Source organism: Panthera onca, chromosome X, assembly GCF_046562875.1.
Source record: "Panthera onca isolate mPanOnc1 chromosome X, mPanOnc1 haplotype 2, whole genome shotgun sequence".
Taxonomy (NCBI): domain Eukaryota; kingdom Metazoa; phylum Chordata; class Mammalia; order Carnivora; family Felidae; genus Panthera; species Panthera onca.
The window spans coordinates 30862693-30887189 of record NC_138357.1 but is presented as its reverse complement, the minus strand read 5'-3'; the positions used below and the strand labels follow the sequence as shown (position 1 = coordinate 30887189).

General features: G+C 44.0%; 2 long non-coding RNA genes across 3 annotated transcripts; one reads left to right on the top strand and one right to left on the bottom strand.

The window, feature by feature from the left end:
* Positions 1 to 1079: 1079 nt before the first annotated feature.
* On the bottom strand, positions 1080 to 22243 carry LOC145714556 (uncharacterized). The gene is made up of 5 exons (XR_014136885.1): positions 21970 to 22243; positions 11350 to 11454; positions 10489 to 10745; positions 9290 to 9404; positions 1080 to 4957 (listed from the first exon to the last, which is right to left on the bottom strand). It is a non-coding gene; the product is annotated as an uncharacterized LOC145714556 (long non-coding RNA).
* Positions 14592 to 24442, top strand: LOC145714557 (uncharacterized). 2 transcript variants are annotated; one of them, XR_014136887.1, is made up of 4 exons: positions 14592 to 15309; positions 16190 to 16334; positions 16871 to 16920; positions 23783 to 24442. It is a non-coding gene; the product is annotated as an uncharacterized LOC145714557 (long non-coding RNA). The 2 variants fall into 2 exon arrangements; XR_014136886.1 differs by lacking the exon at positions 23783 to 24442 and having other exon boundaries at positions 16871 to 17110.
* The last annotated feature ends 55 nt before the right edge of the window (positions 24443 to 24497 follow it).

The window sequence follows — 24497 nt, the reverse complement described above, 5'->3', positions numbered from 1 at the left end:
TGTATAGAAATGCAACCGATTTCTGTACATTGATTTTATATCCTGCGACTTTGCTGAATTCATGGATCAGTTCTAGCAGTTTTTTGGTGGAATTTTTTGAGTTTTCCATATATCATGTCATCTGGGAAGAGTGAAAGTCTGACCTCCTCCTGGCCGATCTGGATGCCTTTTATTCCTTTGTGTTGTCTGATTGCTGAGGCTAAGACTTCCAATACCGTGTTGAGTAACAGTGGCGAGAGTGGACATCCCTGTCTTGTTCCTGACCTTAGGGGGAAAGCTCTCAGTTTTTCCCCATTGAAGATGATATTAGCGTTGGGTCTTTCATATATGGCTTTTATGATCTTGAGGTATGATCCTTCTATCACTACTTTCTTGAGGGTTTTTTTTTTATCAAAAAAGGATGCTGTATTTTGTCAAATGCTTTCTCTGCATCTGTTGAGAGGATCATGTGGTTCTTGTCCTTTCTTTTATTGATGTGATGAATCACATTGATTTTTTTACGGATATTGAACCAGCCCTGCATCCCAGGTATAAATCCCACTTGGTCGTGGTGAATAAATCTTTTAATGTTGGATCTGGTTGGCTAGTATCTTGTTGAGGATTTTTGCATCCATATTCATCAGGGAAATGGGTCTGTAGTTCTCCTTTTTAGTGGGGTCTTTGTCTGGTTTTGGAATCAAGGTAATGCTGGCTTCATAGGATGAGTTTGGAAGTTTTCCTTCCATTTCTATTTTTAGAACAGCTTTAAGAGAATAGGTGTTAATTCTTCTTTAAGTGTTTTGTAGAATTCCCCTGGAAAGCCATCCGACCCTGGACTCTTGTGTTTTGTGAGATTTTTGATTACTGATTCGATTTCTTTACTGATTATGGGTCTACTCAAATTTTCTATTTCTTCCTGTTTCAGTTTTGGTACTTTATAAGTTTCTAGGAATTTGTCCATTTCGTCCAGATTGCCCATTTTGTTAGCATATAGTTGCTCATAATATTCTCTTATTATTGTTTGTATTTCTGCTGTGTTGGTTGTGATCTCTCCTCTTTTCATTCTTTTTTTTTTTAGTTTTTAATGCTTATTTTTGAGAGAGAGAGAGAGACAGACAGAGCATGAGCAAGCAAGGGGCAGAGAGAGGAAGACACAGAATCCAAAGCAGGCTCCAGGCTCTGAGGTGTCAGCACAGAGCCTGATACAGGGCTCGAATTCACAAACGGCGAGATCATGACCTGAGCCGAAGTCAGACACACAACCAACTGGACCACCCAGGTGCCTCTTTCCTCTTTCATTCTTGATTTTATTTATTTGGGTCCTTTCCTTTTTCTTTTTGATCAGTCTGGCCAGGGGTTATCAATTTTGTTAATTCAAAGAACCAGCTTCTGGTTTCATTTATCTATTCTACTGTTTTTTTTCTTTTTGTTTTGTTTTGTTTTGGTTTCGATAGCATTGATTTCTGCTCTGATCTTTATTATTTCCTGTCTTCTGATGGTTTGGGGCTTTATTTGCTGTTCTTTTTCCAGCTCCTTAAGGTGTAAGGTTAGGTTATGTATCTGAGACACAACCCTCTTCCTTCTTTCTTCTTTAGGAAGGCCTGGATTGCTACATGCTTCCCCTTATGACTGCCTTTGCTCCATCCCAGAGGTTTTGGGCTGTGGTGTTATCATTTATGTACTTTTTAATTTCCTCTTTAACTTCTTGGTTAGCCCATTCATTCTTCAGTAGGATATTCTTTAGTCTCCAAGTATTTGTCATCTTTCCAAATTTTTTCTTGTGGTTGATTTTGAGTTTCATAGCATTGTGATCTGAAAATATGCATGGTACGATCTCAATCTTTGTACTTGTTAAGGGCTGATTTGTGTTCCAGCATGTGATCTATTCTGGAGAATGTTCCATATGCACTGGAGAAGAATATGTATTCCACTGCTTTAGGATGAAATGTTCTGAACATATCTGTGAAGTCCATCTGGTCCAGTGTGTCATTCCAAGCCATTGTGTCCTTGTTGATTTTCTGTTTAGATGATCTGTCCATTGCTGTAGGTGGGTGTTCAAGTCCCCTACTATTGTGATATTATTATCAATGAGTTTCCTTCTGTTTCTGACTAATTGATTTATATATTTGGGTACTCTCACATTTGGAGCATAAATGTTTACAATTGTTAGATCTTCTTGATGGATAGACCCCTTCATTATGATATAATGCTCTTTTGCATCTCTTATTACAGTCTTTATTTTAAGATCTACATTGTCTGATATAAGTATGGCTACTCTGGCTTTCTTTTGGCGACCATTAGCATGATAGATAGTTCTCCACCCCCCTACTTTCAATCTGAAGGTGTCTTTAGGTCTAAAGTGGGTCTCTTGTAAACAGCATATAGATGGATCTTGTTTTCTTATCCATTCTGTTACCCTATGTCTTTTGATTGGAGCATTTAGTCCATTGACATTTAGAGTGAGTACTGAAATATATGAATTTATTGCCATTATGTTGCCTGTAGAGTTGGTGTTTCCAGTGGTGTTCTCTGGTCCTTTCTAGTCTTTGTTGCTTTTGGTCTCTTTTTTTTTCATCTTTTCTCCCCTCAGAGTCCCCCTTAAATTTTTTTGCAGGGCTAGTTTAGTGGTCACGAACTCCTTTAATTTTTATTTGTCTGGGAAACTTTTTACCTCTCCTTCTATTCTGAATGACAGCCTTGCTGGATAAAACATTCTTGGCTGCATATTTTTCCGATTTAGCACATTGAATACATCCTGGGGGGCATAATTATTTACAATTGTTAGATCTTCTTGGTAGATAGACCCCTTAATTATGATACAATGCCCTTTGTCATCTCTTGTTATAGCTTTTATTTTAAAATCTAGTTTGTCTGATGTAAGTATGGCTACTCCAGCTTTCTTTTGATGACTGTAGCATGATAGATGGTTCTCTATCCCCTGACGTTAAATCTGCAGGTGTCTTTAGGTCTAAAATGGGTCTCTTGTAAGCAGCATATAGATGGGTCTTGTTTTCTTATCCATTCTGGTACCCTGTGTCTTTTGATTGGAGCATTTAGTCCATTGACATTTAGAGTAAGTACTGAAAGATATGAATTTAGTGCCGTTGTGTTGCCAGTAGAATTGGTGTTTCTGGTGATGTTCTCTGGTCCTTTCTAGTCTTTGTTGCTTTTGGTCTTTTTAGTTTTGCTTTGTTTTGTCTTTTCTCCACTCAAAGAATCCGCCTTAAAATTTCTTGCAGGGCTGGTTTAGTGGTCATAAACTCCTTTAGTTTAGTTTTGTTTGTCTGAGAAACTCTTTATCTCTCTCTCCTATTTTGATTGACAGTCTTGTTGGATAAAGAATTCTTGGCTGCAGATTTTTCCGGTTCAGTACATTGAATATATCCTGCCACTCCTTTCTAGCCTGCCAAGTTTCTGTGGATAGGTCTGCTGTGAACCTGATCTGTCTTCCTTTATAGGTTAATAACTTTTTTCCCCTTGCTGCTTTCATAATTCTTTCCTTACAAGACAACTTTTCAAAAAGCCAATGTCATAAGGAAGGCGGTAAATACAGTAAAACCTTGGATTGCAAGTAACTTGTTCTGGGAGTGTTCTGCAAGATGAGTGGAATAAATTTTAATTTAAAATAAATTTTAACTTGATAAAGGAGTGATGTCTTGCAATACAAGTAGTACATGATGCTGAATGTCACATGATCATAACTGAGCCAATGGTTCTTGAAATTCACTTTGATATACAAGTGCTTTGGATTATAAGCATGTTTCCAGAACAAATTATGCTCGCAAACCAAGGTTTTACCATAGATGCGTTACAGATTAAAAGAATCTGAAGAGACATAATATCTAAACACAAGTGCAATGCATGAACTAGATACTTATTCTCAAAATAGCTATAAAAGACATTTGGGTAATTGGGGAAATTTGAATATGGACTAGGTATATGATGATATTATTACATTATTGTTAATTGTTTTTAGATGTGGCAATAGCATTGTGGTTATGAAGGAACATTTCTTTTTTGAAGAAGTTTAATGGATATATCTAGAATTGTAAGTGTCATGACAACTGTAACTTATTTTCACAAGGTTCAGGAGACAGACACAAAGAAAACAAATATGACAGCATTTACATTAAAAAAGTATATAGGTGAGGGGCACCTGGGTGGCTCAGTCAGTTGAGCGTCTGACTTCAGCTCAGGTCATGATCTCACAGCTTGTGAGTTCGAGCCCCGTGTCGGGCTCTGTGCTGACAGCTCGGAGCCTGGAGCCTGCTTCAGGTTCTGTGTCTCCCCTCTCTCTGCCCCTAACCCACTCGCATTCCTGTCTCTCTCAAAAATAAATAAACATTAAAAAAATTTTTTTTAAGTATATAGGTAAAAGATGTGCCAGGTTCATTATCCTAGTATTCCTTCAATTTTCCTGAGCATTTGTGATAATTTGACAATAAAAATAAATTGGGCAAGGAAAGGATATAAAAATAAGTATTTCCAGACATGATATATGTCGCCATCATAAAACTCATTTTCAAGAAAATTATATAAAATGTCACTAATACTTGTAATACATTTATAAGGGGATTTCTAAATGAATTTGAGTACTTAGTTAAGCACCAGATTTACATTCTGCAAATTATACGCCCCAACAAAGTTACTCTTGTGCCTGGGGAAGTTTGTATACAAAACTGGTTAAAACAGGCAGAGGCAGGATCACTAAAATGCTTCTAAGGGTTTTGTTCTTGACAGAGAATGCAACCAAATCCAGCAGAAATACTACATATAGCTAGTACGTGACATCTTATACCCACCACATTTCCAGAGGGAGGGGTGGTTAGGTGGCTCAGTTGGTTAAGTGTTCGACTCTTGATTTTGGCTCAGGTCATGATCTCACATTTCATGGGTTCAAGCCCTGAGTCGGACTCTGCATTGACAGTGTGGAGCCTGCTTGGTGTCGTAGACTCTAAGTCTAAAGTTCTCTTTTGGCCTGCAAAAGAGCGGATGCAGGATTAAAGTGAGAGATGGCTAATGTCCGGGAAAAGACAAGAGCCCCGAATAAGGGTCCTTGCCCCATTTTTATTAGGATCAGAAGGCTTACAAACATGGCAATGGACACGCACAAAGGGACAATGCATCTGTGAACATTAACTTGTGGACATGAGGGAAAGGGAGTCTTGAAGATATTCGTGGTTAGGGGTTTGGGTTAATAAAAAACAAAATCCGGGCCCCGGGCAGTCGGGAGGAGGGTTGTTTACAGCAGACTTGAGGCAGCATCTCTGTTTACCTTAGCCAGCCTAGGGGATGAGACAGGTAGGGGGAGTAACCTCAGGGTTGACAAGGCACCTTTTGTTTTGTTAACCATCTCCATTCCGGACTGCTTTGCCTGCAGGGCAGTGGGTCCATAGTCCAATTCACCAATTTACCTAACCTGGCCCTATTCTCCTGTGAAAGCAGCTTTCTGCTATAGTACTAAATTTGGGGTGCTTTCAGCCTGAATATATAATCTTGTTATTCCTATGTATTGGGCACCTTTGTGCCGTTTCTATTTCAGGCCTTTGCCTCTCTCTATTTTGGGGAGCTCTGCACCCTCTCACCCAAAATAGGGGTGCTTTTGCACCTCCCTAATCCTGGCACCTTTGTGCCTCCCTACTCTCGGGGTGTCTTTGCACCCCCCTATTCTTGGAGTGCCAATCTGGTTTCCCCAAACTCGGCTGTGAGCATTTTATGACTTTGTATTTCTTTATGCCTTGTCAACCCATTGGTGTAAGCCCGGGGGATTCCTAAGCTTATCCCCCACAGCTTGGGATTCTCTCTCTCCCTCTCTCTCTGCCCCTACCCATTTCTCTCTCAAAATAAACAAACTCGAAAAAAAAATTCTGGAGATAAAGATAGAAACGAAAACCATCAGGACTATAAAACCAAAGAGAAACTCACTTCTTCCAGGAGATCCAGTACAACCATTCCCTAATTTTCCCTTTTCCCATGCAGGGTTGAGATAGACAGGAGCCATGACAAATACCTTTTATTTCATGGTTAATATTTAGTGTGGCTAGTAAAACAAAATACTTAGCAAGTGTTCCTTAGCTAAATAATGAGCAAACCTTCTGATAAGCAATAGGTCCAAACCAAACATGGATGCTCGAAGGGGAGTATGATAATTACATGTTCATGCTAGAATTGAAAATTGCTTATATTTCAAGTATGCAATTTAAAATGGCTAAGTAATTTTTTTAAAAATCTCAATCAGCACCTGGTGCCAACCCCTCCACTCTGTCGCAAGGTCTGAGGCATGTCATGAAATAATTAAATATAATGCGAACTTCCTCAGTTAGGTAATAGGGACTTATCACTAAATTCAATTTAGTCACAAACACAAGGAACAATAAAATCTAAAGCAAACATCATATACTCAGGTTAATAGAAAAATGTCTACATTTCCAGAGCCCCACGCCAGGGGTGCTATATCCCAGGATAAGCAGGTCTGAGAACAAACTTAAATGTGTGTGTGTGTGTGTGCTCACATACACGTGCAGTTTGGCTTTGTAAGCCATTTGACTTCAAAGGGTGTGATATTCAGAACAATCAATGTGAAATGAAGAGTTATGGAAGCACTTTGGTTTTTGTTTTTAAGTTTCTTATTTTTCTTTATTTACATAATCTCTACACCCAACATGGGGCTTGAATTCATGACTCCAAGATCAAGAGCTGTATGGTCTTCTGGCTGAACCTGCCAGGCACTCCGAAACTACTTTGAAAAGTGAAGCCCTCATTCACTTTGGGTAAGAACATTTTATGTAGCGGCAATTTTCATTTTCCGAGTAGGAAGTCTTAACAAAAATACAGAGTTTTCTAAGTAAGTCATCAAATTGGCTGTCATGGGTAGACCCTGTGGTGGCCCCTATGTTCATACCCTGTATTATCTCCACCTTGAATGTGAGTGGGATTTGTGATTTGCTTCTCACTGACAGAATATGGCAAGAGTCATGGGATGTCACTGCTGTATGTTACCTTATACAAGACTATGTATGGGGTGCCTGGGTGGTTCAGTTGGTTAAGCGTCTGACTCTGGATTTCAGCTCAGGTCATGATCTCACAGTTTGTGAGATTGAGCCCCATGTCAGGCTCTGTGCTGATAGTGTAGCACCTGCTTGGGATTCCCTCTCGTTCTGTCTCTCTCTGTCTCTCTCTCTGTCTCTCTGTCTCTCTCTCTCTGCCTCTATCTCTCCATCAAAATAAATAAAATGAACTTAAAAAGAAGAATCAAACTTAAAAAGAAAGACTATGTGTTAACAGACTAGAGACAGACACAGAGAGAGAGGGACTCCCCTTGCTGGCTCTGGAAAAGTAACCTACAATGATGTGAGATGGTCTATGGTGAGGGCCCCACGGCCAAGAATTTCAGGCAGCTTCTAGAAGCTGAGAGTGCCCTTTGGCAGAGAGGCAGCTAACAAATACGGACCGTGGCCCTAAAACCACGAGGAGATGGATTCTGCCAACAACCTGAATGAGCTTCGGAGTAGATGCTTCCTTAGTCAAGGCTCCAGATAAGAACATGGTCTGACTGACACCTTGATTACAGGTCGTGAGAGCGTGAATGGAGGATCCCGTTAAGCTATGCTCAGACTCCTCTGACACAAAGAAATGATATAATAAATTTGCGTTGGTTTAAGTGGCTAAGTTCGGGGTAACATGTCACACAACAATAGAAAACTAACACACAGGGGCGCCTGGGCAGCTCAGTCGGTTGAGCGTCCAACTTTGGCTCAGGTCATGATCTCACGGTCGGTGAGTTTGAGCTCCGCGTCAGGCTCTGTGCTGACAGCTCAGAGCCTGGAGAGCCTGCTTTGGATTCTGTGTCTCCCTCTCTTTCTGCCCCTCCCCTGCCTGCGCTCTGTCTCTTTCTCTCAAAAATCAATAAACGCTAAAAAAAAAAAAAAAAGAAAAGAAAAAGAAAAAGAAAAAGAAAACAACACCCAGGTTGCAATGGGCGGGACCAAAGTCTAGATGTGTGGCTGCAAAAGGCCTACAATTCCCTATCATGATCTAGATCGGGGATGGCAAAGAAGTTTCATCTCCTCTTCCTATGCCAACTAGTGATAGCTCTCTGGATTGTCCTGTGGTAGATGGAACAGTTCACCAGAGGTGTCCATGCACAGATCCCTATATCCCCTGACTCTATTATGTTACGTACCAAAAAGGACACTTGGCAGATACAGTTAAGGTGATGGACCTTAACAGAGGGACGCTATCCTGGGTTAGCTGCGTGGGGCCGGTCTGATCACAGAAGCTTTTAAAAGCAGAGAACTTCACCTGGCCAGAGGCAACAGACATGTGGGAAAAGGAGCAGGTGGAGAGATGCAGATTGTGGGCGGGGCTCCACCAGCTGTTGCTGGAGGAAAGCCATGTGAAAAGCACGAGAAGGAATGAGAGCAGTTTCTAGAAGCAAAAACTGCCTCTCGGCTGACAGACGACAAGGAAATGAGGTCCTTAGTCCCCAAACTATAAGGAACTAAATTTAGCTAAAAACCTACATGAGCTGGGTGGTGAATTCATCCCCAAAACCTCCTGAAAGAAATGCAGGCCTGTTGACGGCTTGATTTCAGCCCTGTGACATTTTTTAAAATGTTTTTTCACTTTTGAGAGAAGAGTATGAGTGGGGGAGGAGGAGAGAGAGAGGGAGACACAGAATCCGAAGCAGGCTCCAGGCTCCGAGCTGTCAGCACAGAGCCCGATGCGGGGCTCGAACTCACGAACTGTGAGATCATGACCTGAGCCGAAGTCAGACGCTTAATCGACTGAGCCATCCAGGCACCCTGTCAGCCCTGTGACATTGTAAACAACGGATCCACGGAGCGACATACTACCTAGACTGCTGACCTACAGAACCGGGAGATAAGAAATTCGTGTCGAGTGACTGAGTTTGTGGCAGTTTGTTATGGCAGCAATGGCAAGTTAATACAAGCTGTGTTCGAGAGGATTCCAAGGCCATATCTGGGTACTGTGGGAAAGCGCTCATCGACTCATCAAAGATATGTGCCATGGAAGCAACATACGGGTGGCTTACGTGGTTCTTCATTTGTCCCCCATGATCTACATGCTGTGCTCAGGGGTAGAAATTACATAGGTATTGTTTCTGTTTGGAGAGCCCTGCCCCAAGGTATCTGTAAAGGCTTGTCCTCTCACTTTCTTCTGGCCTCTACTCCAAACCAATTCACCAGGAGGTCTTTACTGCACATTCTAACTAAAATTTCGTCTCTTCCCCCTCTCCTGGAAACATTTTCACCATGTCCCTGCTCCATGTTTCCCCTTTAGCTCTTACCACCTCGTAATATCCTTATTTGCTTGCCTTATTGCCTGTGTCCCCACCGGTAGAAAGTAAGCTCCGTGCCGACAGAGGTGTTTGTGTCTTTGGTTCGACGCTGTATTCCCAGAACCTACAACAGGTTATGCCAAGAGCACAAATGATGAAATAAAGAAATAAAGAGATAAAATTACCATTAAAATGAAGAGGCTTGTTTTTTTCTAGTTTGTCAAGTTCACACATCCCAACATCCTACAGTCATCTCCTGTGGAGGGGCTCTAAGGGGGGGTCGGTTGGCACAGAATACAGAAGGCATAACTGTGGCGGGCACACATGCCCATGGTGGAGCCATCACAGCTGGCAGCATGAATGGGAGCCAAGTCACCACACCCCCTTCAGGTCCCGGGAGGACTGGAGGAGAACGTGGTCATAATACGCAAATGATTCCTCTGGCACTAGTCCTTTCCCCTGGAAGGAAGCAGAACGTGTGACAAAGTTGGACGTCCTCCTGGCCAGTTCGGTCCCTGGTGCTACAACACAGGGAAACCCTTAGGATTCTGGGCCAGTTCAGCTGCTTAGCCATGTAGAGCCTTCTTCTCACTCCAGGCTCCAACCAACTGTGGCTGTACTTTGCTTAAATGCTATAAATAACCAGATTAACCCATCCAGGAGGTGTGGGCCACAGACACTAAGCTCATGAAAAGAGAGGCTAGAACGTTCCCCAGGATGATGGGATTTATAGCAGGTTTACAAAGCAAATGGCCAGCACTACAAAATAACACTTGTGGGAGAGCCTGGGTGGCTCAGTCAGTTAAGCGTCTGACTCTTGGTTTCGGCTCAGGTCATGATCTGTTTTGTGAGTTCGAGCCCCATGTCATGCTCCAGGCTAACCACGTGGAGCCTGCTTGGGATTCTCTGTCTCCCTCTCTCTCTCTGCCCCTTCCCCACCCGTGTTGTCTCTGTCTCTCTCAAAATAACTGAATAAACTTAAAAAAAAAGCACTTGCCCTGTGGAGGACTGCTGATTTCAGGGTCAGCAGAGGTGGATTTAGATTTGTGTACCCCTAAAGTGAGATACAAGCATCATTCTTGCTGGATACAGAAAACAGATTAAGGCCTGGCTGCAGGCCTGGGAATGTCCTGGTGAGCCTCTTCAATGAAGTTCTTGAGAGGCAGGTTCCCATTGGGAAGTGAGCTTCCAGATGAGTAAGCACTTACCTGACTATAGGTGGCCACAAAGGGCACTTTGGTTTGGGGCAGTTGAGGCAGTGAACTTGGTCGTCCATGATCTGGCTTCCAAAGTAGTCTCTCAAGGGGTGCCCAGGTGGCTCAGTCGGTTGAGGGTCCGACTCATGATTTTGGCTCAGGTCGTGATCCCAGAGACATGGGATTGATCCCCACGTTGAGCTCTGCGCTGAGTGTGGAGCCTGCTTACGTTTCTCTGTCTCTCCCCATTGTCTGCGTGCTCTCTCTTTCTAAAATAAAATTTAAAAAAATATTCCAAAGTAGTCTTTCAAACAGGCTCTGCCGTGTACATGCATTCACTGGCCAGCTTGAGCCAGAAACTGATATTAGCTGGGTACATTTTCTGTGAAAGCACTTTTTTTTTCTGATTTTGATCAAAGTCCAAGACTACTTGGGACAGAATCAATAATCACACCACATCTGGCACAGCTCTGTCATGTGCATCTTCTTTTGGACTTTTCCATTGCTTCTCCAATGCCTAGTTCCCTTTTGGGAGGGGCTGGGACTGTCCTTTTCTACACGTTCCCCTGAGCACCCATCTTGAGCTCAAAGGGAGAGATCATGTTCAGATATGCGAGGGTCCCTTCCTTAAGAAATTGCACCCATGCAGACAGGACTGCTCTCACATTCTTTCTGCAGATTTTCTAAGTGCTGGAAGAAAGCAATTAGCTGCAAGAAATAAGGACACTGGTAAATTTGGAAAAGAAAGAATATGTTGCTTTCAACTCCTGACTCATAACTAAAAAAAAAATTGTTATTCCTGAAACTCTCTGAAAATTGATTCTGTCACTTCTGTGACATCCTGTGCTGCAGAAGGAACTAATCATCTTATACCTCTGCTTAGAAATGTTTGCCTGGCCTGGTTGGCTCAGTCAGTGGAGCATGTGACTCTTGATCTCAGGGTCGTGATTTCGAGCCACACATTGAGCATGGAGACTACTAAAAAAAGAGAAAGAAATGAGAAATGTCTGCCTCAGTAAAGTCATATGATACGAGAAAGAAACATGATAAAAACAAGACACGATTGAAAGACTCTACATGCATTGAGGACATTAAAAAAATTTTTTTTAACGTTTATTCATTTTTGACAGAGACAGAGCATTAGCAGGGAAGGCACAGAGAGAGAGGGAGACACAGAATGTGAAGCAGGCTGCAGGCTCTGAGCTCTCAGCACAGAGCCCGATGTGAGGCTCGAACCCATAAACCGCGAGATCATGACCCGAGCCAAAGTTGGACCCTCAGCCAACTGAGCCACCCAGGTGCCCCTAGAACAGTTTAGATAAGAACTATAGCAATGAGGGATTTTTCTTCATTTCTTTGCGTTATTTTAAAATGTATCGTAGGGAGGCAAAAGAGAACTGGGTTGGGAGTAGAGTGTTTCTGATTCACTACAAGCCTGTCCTTTAGATACTCTGGAATAATTATTAGAAATAGAAAGATAAAAAATACTATCATGCTTACACCCATTACAAGTACCCAAAAGGGTCTGACTCATAGGGGAAGGTCACATTTCTCAAGTTTAAGCAATCAAAGTAAAAAGCCTTTGACTGTTTCTTCCTTAAAAGTGGTCTGATCAGAGGCGCCTGGGTGGCTCAGTCGGTTGAGCGTCCGACTTCAGCTCAGGTCACGATCTCGCGGTCCGTGAGTTCGAGCCCCGCGTCAGGCTCTGGGCTGATGGCTTGGAGCCTGGAGCCTGCTTCCGATTCTGTGTCTCCCTCTCTCTCTGCCCCTCCCCCGTTCATGCTCTGTCTCTCTCTGTCTCAAAAGTAAATAAACGTAAAAAAAAAAAAATTAAAAAAAAAAAAGTGGTCTGATCAATTTAATTTGGAGGGCACCTGTGTGGCTCAATCGGTTGAGCTTCTGACTCTTGGTTTCTGCTCAGGTCATGATCTCATTATTCATGAGTCTCTGGGCTGACAGCATGGAGCCTGCTTGGGATTCTCTCTCCCTCTCTCTCTCTCTCCCTCTTTCTCTCTGTCCCTTCCCCACTGGCTTGCTCACCTTCTCTCTCTCCCTCAAAATAAATAAATAAACTTGAAAAAACCTTTAATGTGGAAAGGGAATATGGAGGATTTTAAACTGAGAGATTTACAGTATTTTTCAGCAGGACAACCGTGATTAGAAAGGTTTTTTTTTTAAGGCAAATGTATAAAAATATACCTTCTGCAGGACAACGTTCTTTAAAAAACTGATGATATAAAATTAACAAGGAGTGGGGCACCTCTGTGGCTCAGTCAGTTGAGCATCCAACTCTAGCTTGGGTCATGATTTCATGGTTCATGAGTTCTGATGAGGGAGCGTGGGGCAAGCTGAGGGCAAAGTACATGCTAACAGCACCGCCCCTTCCTCCCCCCGCCCCCCGCCCCAGGAGTATGTGTGCTATTCCTCGGACACTCCTGGCTGCCCAAGGACAGGGGAAAGGAAAGAAAGCAGATAGTTGGCCGATAGAGATGACAGTCATGCAGGACAGGAGTCTCCTTCAGTTCACGGATAACTTAGAAAACTGCAAGAAAAAAGCAATCTTCTCCATAGCCTAATCTCTGGAAACGTATAGACTCCGTTTCCTAGAGCCCTAATACCACCCTCACCAAGACGGAAGGGGGTTTAAGTGCCAGCCATGATGATGTGGGAAACTAAGGCAAGTGAGAAATTAAATTCCCTTACTGCCTACAGCCCACTGACAAGTCCTTGAGGCCAGCAGAGTGACCTCCCTCTAGGAGCTCAGCTGCCTCGATGATGACACTTTGCTAGGGGCAAAAGGGAGTCTTGGGTTAACATTATCCTGACGCCCCAGGATCCTGTAAGTCTACTGTACCATATAAAAATTCCTTTGGAAACTTCCTTTATCTCAACTCCCCGGAGATATATGCTGGCAATCATACTCCAGGCTTCTGGCCCCTGATATACATCTGAGGGGTCTCATGACTGAAGTTTTACTAAATGGTAATACATTGCATTTTCCTACCAGCAGCTGGCCCCTCAAGATCCTGGAAACCTTGCTTCCAAAATTCCTTAGAAACTTATGCTGTTCCTGACCCCCCTCCTAACCTGAGGGTATCTAATCAGTTACTCGTCACAACCCCAGTGCAGCTCTTTTGCCCACGGGTCCTGTCCCCGTGCTTTCATAAAATGACCTTTTTGCACCGAAGATGTCTTCAAGAATTCTTTCTTGGCCATCAGCTGTGAATCCCAACATCACCCCAAGACCTCACCAAAACCATCAGACACGCTGGGCTTTGTCCCCCACTGCTTCTCCCCGGGCAGACATCTGGTGAGGACACTGCCTGGAAAGAAGGTAGAGGCTTCAGCCTCTGGGGGAGACGAAGCCTCAGAGAGGCTCACCTGAGGAAGAGGACGGGCGTGCTCCCGGGGGAGGCGGCACAACACCTCCCTGATGGTGATGAGGAGAAGTGACCCTCTGCTTTGCTGTAACCACCCACAGTATAAAGACAGAAAAGGTAAAGTGGGAGGGCCAAGGAGGGACCAGCTGCCCTACACACACACACACACACACACACACACACACCTTGGCCCAGTCTTTCCCTAAGGGCCTAATCCAGGAGCCGAGCGAGAAGGGGGCTGCCGGCCACGTGGAATGAATCTGCTGGGGCGTCAGCTCCACTTAACGGGGGCTGGAAGGAAACAACTGGCTGCCAGAGCACAGGAGACAAAAATCCCCAGTAGTGTGGGAGGTGGGGATTCCTCCCGGAGGAGGCTTCACCCTGGGTCACATACACCTGGGTGAGGTGGCGTTTCTGGTGGGGGGGGCTGCCCAACCGAAGGTGGGCCTCGTGCCGACCCAGGCCGACTCAACAGAAAACGTTAGCTGAGGCCTCGTCTCCCTGTCCCGTGTCAGTACGTGGTCCTTCGGCCGCATGGGTATGTGGTCTAAAAAAGCCAGCGCTTGGAGCCCAGTTTGGGGGGACCCAAGTTTACCGGAGGTCAAATCTGCACGAACCTAAGCCAAAGCACAAAGCGGGCCAACTGAAGAATCGGCTGGTACTGATGAGGGAGCGTGGGGTGGGCTGAGGACAGAATGCAAGCTAGGACAGAATGCATTCCCCACCCCCCCCCCCCAGGTGGGGTATGTGTGACATTCCTCAGGTACTCCTGGCTGCCCAAGGACAAAGGAAAGGAGAGAAAACAAATGGTTAAGTGATAGAGATCACAGTCATACAGGGCATGAGTCCCCATCAGTTTGCAAATATCTTAATAAATTACAAGAAAAAGGCAACCTTGTCAATAGCCTAATGTCCAGAAACCTATAGACTCAGTTTCCTGGAGCCCCAACATCACCCCTCCATAGTGATGTGGGGAACAAGGGCAGGAAGGCAACGGCAGGTAAAATTAAATTTCCTTATGACCTGCAGGCCATTGACAAATACTTGAGGCAAATACAGAGTATAACATTTCTCCAGGAAATCCTGCTGCCCTAATGCCAATGCCTTACTAGAGGGAAAAACAACCTTAGCTTGACAACAGCAAGGCCTCAGGTATCTTAGGAATCCTCTTTAGCACATCAAAGTCCCTCTGGAGGCCTCCCTTTTGTCTTGACCTCCCCAACTCCAGTGTATATAACCAGCCACTCTTCACAACCCCAGTGCAGCTCTTCCTGCCCACGGGTGTTGGTCCCATGCTTTAATACAATCACCTTTTTGCCTCAAAGACATCTTCAAGAATTGTTTCTTGTACGTCGCCTCCAGAACCCCCACCATCATCCCAAAACTTTATCATATGGTGCCCAGCTTGGGGCTACAAGTCCTTCCATCTGGACTCTGAGCTGGTGCAAACCCCGTGAGTACTTTCTCTTTTCTCCCTTTACTCTCATTTCAGGGGCTTTTCGAGGAGGATGGTCTTACTGGAACACTTTCATGTCAATTGCTCAGGTCGCAATCCTCTAGCCCGTGGCTACTCTATGGGGAGGAGAAAGCCTGCCTTTTGGCTGGTAGTACCCTCCCAGGAATGGTAATAAGACCCAGAAACTTGATGCCCTCTCTTTATTCCTGTCCTTATACAAAGTTGTCTGTCTTGGGCACGGGACAGCCACCTAAGTCACTAGGAAGGCTGCCAATCTAAAGACTCCCGGGTGAGGTTTCCTCCTCATTGGTCTAACGTGATCCCCTCCACATCTCTGGTCTAGCCGCTTCTGGCCGAGAGACCTCCACTGGGAGCCGGTGGAAACCAGTACCCCATTGAATGGAAACCATAGGGGGACTGTTTTCTAGGGAAGTTGGCTATAAAGACTAGGTGTTGGAATGTTGCTTAGATTATGATGGGTTTCCATCTTTACTGTTTTCCGTCAGTGTCCTCTACTAACTACTTAAATCATAAAATTGTGTTATCCCTCCTTGTAAAACTTTTCTAGTGTTTTCCATGGTTAAAGACGGAGGTTTCTTCTCTGCCTTCTCAGCAAGGCTAACTCAGGTCCATACACCAGGCACCCATCTGTAGCCTAGGATGCAATGGGGAAGCGGCGGGACGCTAGTATCCCTCCTCAGGGGCCCTTAGTGGCTGGTCAGCAGTCATAACGATTTCATTCGAGGGATGCCTCATGTTGCTTTGACACCTCAGGAACCTCTGACATATCCTGTACGTGGGACGCCACCAGGGAGTTGGGGGATTCTCGTGGTAATGGGCCTTCACTACTTCTCTCTCTCTCTACTTTTCTCTCTAGGAGGAGCATGGGAGCATCTCTTCGGTCCCCAAGGGTTCTCCTTTGAGATGCCTTTTAACCACTGGAAACAATTTGGATTGCAAAATGTAGACAAGGACTGTCTCCTGTAACACTGCACGGCCTTAAACAGGGCAAAGGAACACAGGTACCCTAGGTCTAGCCTTCACGGCTCTAAATCAGGACCCAGACCAAAAGGCCTCTTGCAGAGAGGCTCTGGACCTCCCACCATCACCCCAAAACCCCATCAGTACTAGTGTTGTATATTTCTAAGGCTGGTTGCATAAAACAGCTCTTGCATAATAAGAGTATATGCAACATAAGAGTTGCATAATACAACTCTTACTGTATTTGCAAGATAGAGAGGGGGGCGTCCACTAACATTTTCTTCAGACGAACACGTTATTGCCTCAATTATATGTGGAATCTAAAACAGAAACAAAAACACCCCAAACTCCTACAAAAAGAGATCAGACTTGTGGTTAGCAGGGGAGGTAGGGAGGGGGAACTGGACAAAGGTGTTCAAGAGGCACAAACTCGCGCTGTAAGAAAAGGAAGTACCGGGTGCGATGCACAAGGGCCGTCTATAGGCAGCCCTGCAGGAGGGAGGATATGGAAGCTGGTAAGAGGCTCAGTCCTAGCAGCTGTCATCACAAACATCGTTTTCTTTGTTTGCATCTATAGGAGATGCTGGATGGTGACTAACTTATCGTGGTAATCACCTCACGACGTATGTAAGTCACATTATTATGCTGAACCCCTTAAACTTATACAGGGCTGCGTATCAATTGTATCTTAATAAAAAGGGGGAGATTTTTCTTCAAGAATTCATGCGTCGAGTTTGGAGACGGAGGAGAACAAGATGTCTTTTTTCTGATTTGTTTCCTGTGGCTCCTTTTCCCTTCAGAACTCCATTGAGAGAGCACTAGGCAAGCCCGGGGGGCGGAAATCAACTCAGCCAAATTCACCAAACTGAAGGGTTTCTTTTCCTGAGCTTTGCTTTGCCGGCCTGACAAAGCAGAGAGGCCCGGGGCTCCCAAGCCCTGGCCAGACCTGCCTGGGAGCCCCGTGCCGGGTCTCCGGGGCCCGCTTTGTCCGGCTGCCTGTCTGGCCTCCCCAGGTCCACCTGTGCTCGACCTTTCCGTCTCAAACCTACTCACACTCTCTGCAGCAAGGCTAATAAGCCCACCCTGAGTTTTCCTTTTCTGCTTTATTTTCTCCTTATTCTATTTTTTTCTCCAAATTATCCTTTGATACAATTTAGGGTTTTCTATGGTCACAAACAATCCTCCCTTGATCCATTGACCCACAAATCAGCCATCACTGACTGAGCCAATGAAAAAGTATTTGGAATTAATACATGGAAGAATCCAGCCTGAGGTAATAGCCAGCCCCCATCAGTGACAAGTTCCAGACAAGGTCTTCAGCATAGGTCACAAAAAGGAAGATAAAAATTTGAGGTGTTAGAAATTTCTCAGAACTTTGACTCTTGCATTTGGTAGTTACAGAATTTTGAATGTGACCGATATCCCTAAGGCATAATTCTCCCCTAACATTTCTACCTTTGTTAGGTGGGTGGAACTTTGCTTGAAATTGTTTTTTTTTAAATTTTTTTAACGTTTATTTATTTTTGAGACAGAGAGAGACAGAGCATGAACGGGGGAGGGTCAGAGAGAGAGGGCGACACAGAATCTGACCCCCCCCCCCCCAGCACAGAGCCTGACGCGGGGCTTGAACTCACGAACCACGAGATCATGAGCTGAGCCGAAGTCGGACGCTTAACCGCCTGAGCCACCCAGGCGCGCCTGCTTCAAATTGTTTTTTATAGTCTGTTTCCTCTAACCTTCAAGGTACTCCTCGCTGTTTTAAGAATTAAAATCGACAGGAAAAAAAAGAATTAAAATTGACAGGAGACAGACTAACAGGAGAATCAAAATTACATATATGGGGAGAAGCCACCATAAACATGAGAGATTTCAGACAGATAAAATGAGGTATAAATGTCCTTCTGGACTAAGGAGGAGGAGTGAGGAGTCTGGGCTTCAGAGGGAAAGAGGACAATTCACAGGAAGAATGGAAAGATGTTTGGTAAACAAATCTTTATGGGTCATAGAGACAATGGGACTTAGAGAAGAATTTTAACAAACAGATTTTACTAACTTCCTGCCTACCACCCCTAGTTCATATTATAATGTAGTTGTCCTTGGTGACTGCTCCTTTCCTGGAGCGGGTGCTCTATCTAAATTCTTTTTTTTTTTTTTTTTAATTTTTTAAAATGTTTATTCATTTTTGAGAGACAGAGAAAGACAGAGCAGGAGTAGGGCCAGGGTAGAGAGAGAGGGAAACACAGAATGTGAGGCAGGCTCCAGGCTCTGAGCTGTCAGCACAGAGCCCGATGTAGGGCTCAAACCCCACAAACTGTGAGATCATGACCTGAGCCGAAGTCGGATGCTTAACCGACTGAGCCACCCAGGCGCCCCTCTAAATTCTTTAAGCAGTTAGTGGGAAGGTCTTCCCCCCACCCCAGCCCTAAATCCCAAATATTCTCTTCTATGTTTTTTTCTAAAGTTTTTAAATTTTACTTTTTTTTCTTTTTTTTAAACATTTATTTATTTTTGAGACAGAGAGAGAGAGAGATCATGAACAGGGGAGGGTCAGAGAAAGAGGGAGACACAGAATCTGAAACAGGCTCCAGGCTCTGAGCTGTCAGCACAGAGCCCAACGCAGGGCTCGAACTCACGAACCGTGAGATCATGACCTGAGCTGAAGTCGGTTGCTTAACCGACTGAGCCACCCAGGCGCCCCTAAATTTTACTTTTAAGCCCATGATGCATTTTGAGTTGACTGTTGCATAAGAAGTGAGCTCTGATTCAAGGTCAGCTTTTTACCTACGGATGTCTGACTGCTTCTGCATCACTTGTTTAAAAGTCTACCTTTTGGGGCGCCTGGGTGGCTCAGTCGGTTGAGCGGCCGACTTCGGCTCAGGTCACGATCTCGCGGTCTGTGAGTTCGAGCCCCGCTTCGGGCTCTGTGCTGACAGCTCAGAGCCTGGAGCCTGTTTCTGATTCTGTGTCTCCCTCTCTCTGACCCTCCCCCGTTCATGCTCTGTCTGTCTCTCTCTGTCTCAAAAATGGATAAACGTTAAAAAAAAATTAAAAAAAAAAAAAGTCTACCTTTTTTCCATGAAATTGCGTTTGCAGCTTTTGCAAAAATAATTTGAGCATATATGTGTGAGTCTGTGTTTGGGCTATCTGGTTCTACTGATATATGTTTCTTTCCTTCTGCCAATACCACACTTTCTAAATTTCATTAAGTATATAATAAAACTTCATATCTGGTAGAATAATTCCTCCTCCTCTCATTCTTTTTTTTTTTTTTTTAATTCTTTTAGCTCTGGGGATGCCTGGCTGTTTGAGGAGTCCTGACTTTAAGCCCCACGTTGGGCGAGGAGCCTACTGAAAAAAAAAAATTCTTTTAGCTCTTCTGGGTCAATTGTCTTCCCATGTAAATTTTAGAACGTCCTAGCCTATGTCTGCAACAAACATTGCTGGAATTTTTATAGGAATTGCATTAAATATACAGATCAATTTAGGGGAATTTGAGGGTTACTGTTTCACTTTCATGAGTTATTCACTCATTCATTCCCTGACCACTGGGGAAACGATGTGTTTGATAGTCTGGATTTTCTATTATTTTCCCCTAAACCACGTTATGGTTTCTTCTAGTTACATTACTGACAGATTGTGTCCTTTTTGAGCACACGTCTGTCAGTTTTCCCTTTCTTTCCAGGGAGAATCTCCTGGTCCAGGTGTATACTCTTTCATCCTAAAATGTGGCTTATGTTTTCCGTGGGAATCCTGGTGTCTTGTCCAGTGCCCCTAACTTGGGTTGAATAAACTCCTGCATGTGTCTCCACAGCGGTGGGCACAGCGGGACTCTTAGCTCATGTCTTTCCACCGTCCAGCTGTTGCCTTGCACCTGCACTCTTTGGATCTTAACTCCACACATGTACAATTTAGGAGTCTCTCAAGAATTTGAGAGAAGTTTGGGGCACCTGGGCGGCTCAGTCGGTTAAGCATCCGACTCTTGATCTCAGCTGAGGTCTCCATCTCAGGGTCCTGAGTTGAAGCCCCATGTTGAGTGTGGAGCCTACTTAAAAAAAAAAAAAAAAGAACTTGAGAGAAGCTTCTATGCAGATTTGAGAGCTTCCCTTCCTCCGCTCCCCATAGAACCTCTCTTTCCTAGTTTATCCCCAACATTCACAGCCATCCTAGCACCCCCTGAACGCTGTTCTCTGCCTGCAAAGACCATGGAGACTCCAGCTTCGCTCAGTTTCTATGGCCACATGCCACACAGCATGGGGGTTATTTGGGGGCAACAAACCTTGCAGATGGGGATGTGAACTATTCCCTTCTTCCAATGGCCCGATCCCTTTCAATTTCTACCTCTTTTAGGTCACTCTCTAATGCCTGCAAGCAGTTTTTCACTTTTGCCAGAATTTATACTTGTTATTGGCAAATGGGTTAGTTGGACATAAGCCAGTCCACCATCATCCTCTTTGTTCTTTCTTCTCCTTGTGAATTTTATATTTTTAATCTTTTTGTTTAATGTTTTATTTTTATTATTTGAGAGAGGGTGAGTTGGGGATGGGCAAAGAGAGAGGGTGACAGGATCTGAAGGGGGCTCTATGCTGACAGCAGACAGCCCAATGTGGGGCTCGAATGTGATGGGGTTTTGGGGGTGATGGTGGGGTGGTCTGGAGCCGATGGCCAGGTAAGAATTCTTGATGTTTTGGTGCAGAAAGCTGATTTCATTAAAGCATGGGGACAGGACCCAGGGCAGGGTAGAAAGGGCTGCACTGGGGTTGTGATGAGTAACTGATTTGATACCCTCAGGTTGGGGGGGGGGTTAAGTTTCTAAGGAATTTTGGAAGCAAGGTTTCCAGGATCTTGAGGGGCCAGCTGCTGGTAGGAAAATGCAATGTATTACCATTTAGTAAAGCCTCAGTCATGAGACCCTTCAGATGTATATCAGGGGCCAGAAGCTTGGATTATGATTGCCAGCATTTATCTCTGGGGAGTTGAGATAAAGGAAGTTTCCAAAGGAATTTTTATATGGTACAGTAGACTTACAGAATCCTGGGGCGTCAGGATAATGTTAACCCAAGACTCCCTTTTGCCCCTAGCAAAGTGTCATCATCGAGGCAGCTGAGCTCCTAGAGGGAGGTCACTCTGCTGGCCTCAAGGACTTGTCAGTGGGCTGTAGGCAGTAAGGGAATTTAATTTCTCACTTGCCTTAGTTTCCCACATCATCATGGCTGGCACTTAAACCCCCTTCCATCTTGGTGAGGGTGGTATTAGGGCTGTAGGAAACGGAGTCTATAGGTTTCCGGAGATTAGGCTATGGAGAAGATTGCCTTTTTCTTGCAGTTTTCTAAGTTATCCGTGAACTGAAGGAGACTCCTGTCCTGCATGACTGTCATCTCTATCGGCCAACTATCTGCTTTCTTTCCTTTCCCCTGTCCTTGGGCAGCCAGGAGTGTCCGAGGAATAGCACACATATCCCACCTGATGGGAGGGTGGTGGGGGGTGCAGTGCTGTTACCCTGTACTTTGTTGTCAGCTTGCCCCACGCTCCCTCATCGTATCCCCCCGAACAATTTTGACCCTTAAACCTTTATGGTTGCTGAAGGTGGAAGGTCTCATATTCTGTAGCTTCTTTCTGCTGAGTAAGGGCGTAGAGATGTCCCTACCTTTATGGGTCAATATTGGTCAGGGAACATACAGGCGAGTTAAGGTGGAGGCAGCTGAATCCAAGGCGAACAACGTGGATGAACCTTCTTGAGTAGAAAGGATCGTCTGTTGGCTTGAAGTTCCTGCAGTGATGGAGTCTTGGCACCAGGCAGAGGGACGGAGACATGGGAGAAAACAGCCAAAGATAATGAGAATAACTAGAAAGATTAGCCCAAATAAAAGTCCTTTGGTAGTTGACAAAAATCCTCTCGTCTAGGAGTTTAACCAATCACGAAAGGGAAGAGAGGGATTGTTTAAAGTGCCAATTCGAGTATTCATGGCAGTTAGAAATCCAAAAATATTTTTGTGGTCATCTGGGATGTATACACCGCATTTCGTTTTTATGACAGCTCGAGTTCCACCTTGTACAGCAGCTAAAGCATCTAATGCCATTCTATTTTGTAGAATGGCTGTATGCATATGAGGTATTTTAGCATTTAATAATATCATGTTACTTTGAGAGCCACTTAAGTCCTTCACTGTGTAGCAGGTGGTGTTTAGCCATCATATAGACTCTGTTTAGTAAGCAATTAGGTGATTAATAAGAGGTCCTTTTACAGAAATAAGAAAAATATAGGTTAGTGGTTAGAGCAAATTAGAAACCCAGTGTCTACCAGTGAGATTTTTAGATGTGAGGCTTGAAGCATCCTCAGATGGGAGTGGGAACAGGCAGCTGGAATCAAATTGGTCGTTCTGGTTTGTAACTCAAATGTCTGTGGTGATCCTTTTGAACGACCCATTATGAGAAGGAATTGTGAATAGAAATTGGGAAAGGGGAATGAAAAAGAAAGGTACAACCATTATTTCCACTTGAAGAGAAGTTTGAGGTCTTCTACAGGTTTACGGGAATAGGAAGGCACATTAGTTTGCTCATTGAATTCCTGTAAAGGGGGTACAGGTTTTATTTAGATACGGGAGCCCATGAAGACCGCTCCTCTAACTTGACTGCAGTGGGAGTACATGATATGACCCAATATAGACCCTTCCATTTTAGAGTTAAATCCCCTGTTGTATTGGGCTTTCAATCCTTTAAATAAACCAGGTCTTTTGGGTTTATGTGGGGTGGGTTTCTAGTAACTGTCAGATCAGGTTTAGGGAGGATATGGTTTGCATACTGAGAGATTTATGAATTAACCTTAAGTGAATAATTTAATAAAGCACCATAGTCTTTATCTATTTATCTATTACAGTGAGAAAAGTCTTTTTATGTACAATTGTTGGAGGAATCCATCCCATTTCCAGTTGTTTAAATAGTATGCCCATGGGGTTATTATTCCCACAGAATAACAAGCAAGACAATTGTCCATATACCTGTACTTATTGGGACAATTTTTCTGAAGTTGGCTAGTTTAGGCAAACAACAAACATTTCAAGACAACCAGAACTAGAATTTAACATCCATATGGTACATTATTGAAACAGTTTTTCTCTCTTAAAAATCCTCATTTCCAGAGACAGCCAAATCAAGACTCATTCTTTTGTAAAACAAATCCAGTTTAACAAACTTGGCCTAATTATTTACATATGCTCAGCAAGAATAGCGATTGATCATAAGGGTCTTTTAAAGTTTGCTTTGCCAACCTGGGTGGCTCATTCAGTTGAACATTCGACTTCAGCTCAGGTCGTGATCTCATGGTCCATGAGTTCGAGCCCCGCGTCAGGCTCTGTGCTGACAGCTCAGAGACTGGAGCCTGTTTGAGATTCTGTCTCCCTCTCTCTCTGCCCCTCCCCCACTCACGCTCTGTCTCTCTCTCTCTCTCTCTCTCTCTCTCAAAAATAAATAAACATTAAAAAAAAATTTTAAGTTTGCTTTGCCAGAACCTGCCTCTCCAGGCCAGAAGCCAACGCAAGTACTTGCCCTCAGACATGCCTGCAACACCTGTAGAATTGGGTGAATTCCTCTTCGCAAGGTCCCCAAGATATCCTGAGGTTCCTGCCCCTGCCAGGAAGTGACATTCTTTACTCACCTGGTAAGCCTGGTAGGAATTCTGTAAGCAAGGTATCAGCCCAACATTTCTAAGGGGCTTTATGGCTCCAGGTTTCATAAAGTCAACCTTAACTCCTTAGAGCTGTAGGGTCATATCTGAGTCTATGCATGTCTCACAAGTATGACATTCCAGTCAAAGCCTTGGGAAAGCAACCAGTATTTCCAATGGTGTCCTGTTACAAGGAGGAGATTCTTATCGAAATTATGCAAAAAGTATGATTGCTGGAAGAATACTCACTGAGACTTTTTGAATTTTAGAGGGTTCAGGTAGAGAGAAAATATAAATGCTTCAGTTTACAATTGAATACTTTATGAAATTTCTGTATATTATATATATCGAAAGAGAACATTTCCTCAATCTGGAAGAGCAAACATTAGACAACCAGCAATATTTCCAACAAGAGTCACAAAACTATAATCTTCCTCAGTTCATTTAGTCCCATGTTCCTAATTCTTGTTCAGTTTGAATGCAACTTTTTAGTTCTGGAAATTCTTACCCGTTTTAGTTTTAGGATTTTAAAGATGTCAAATAC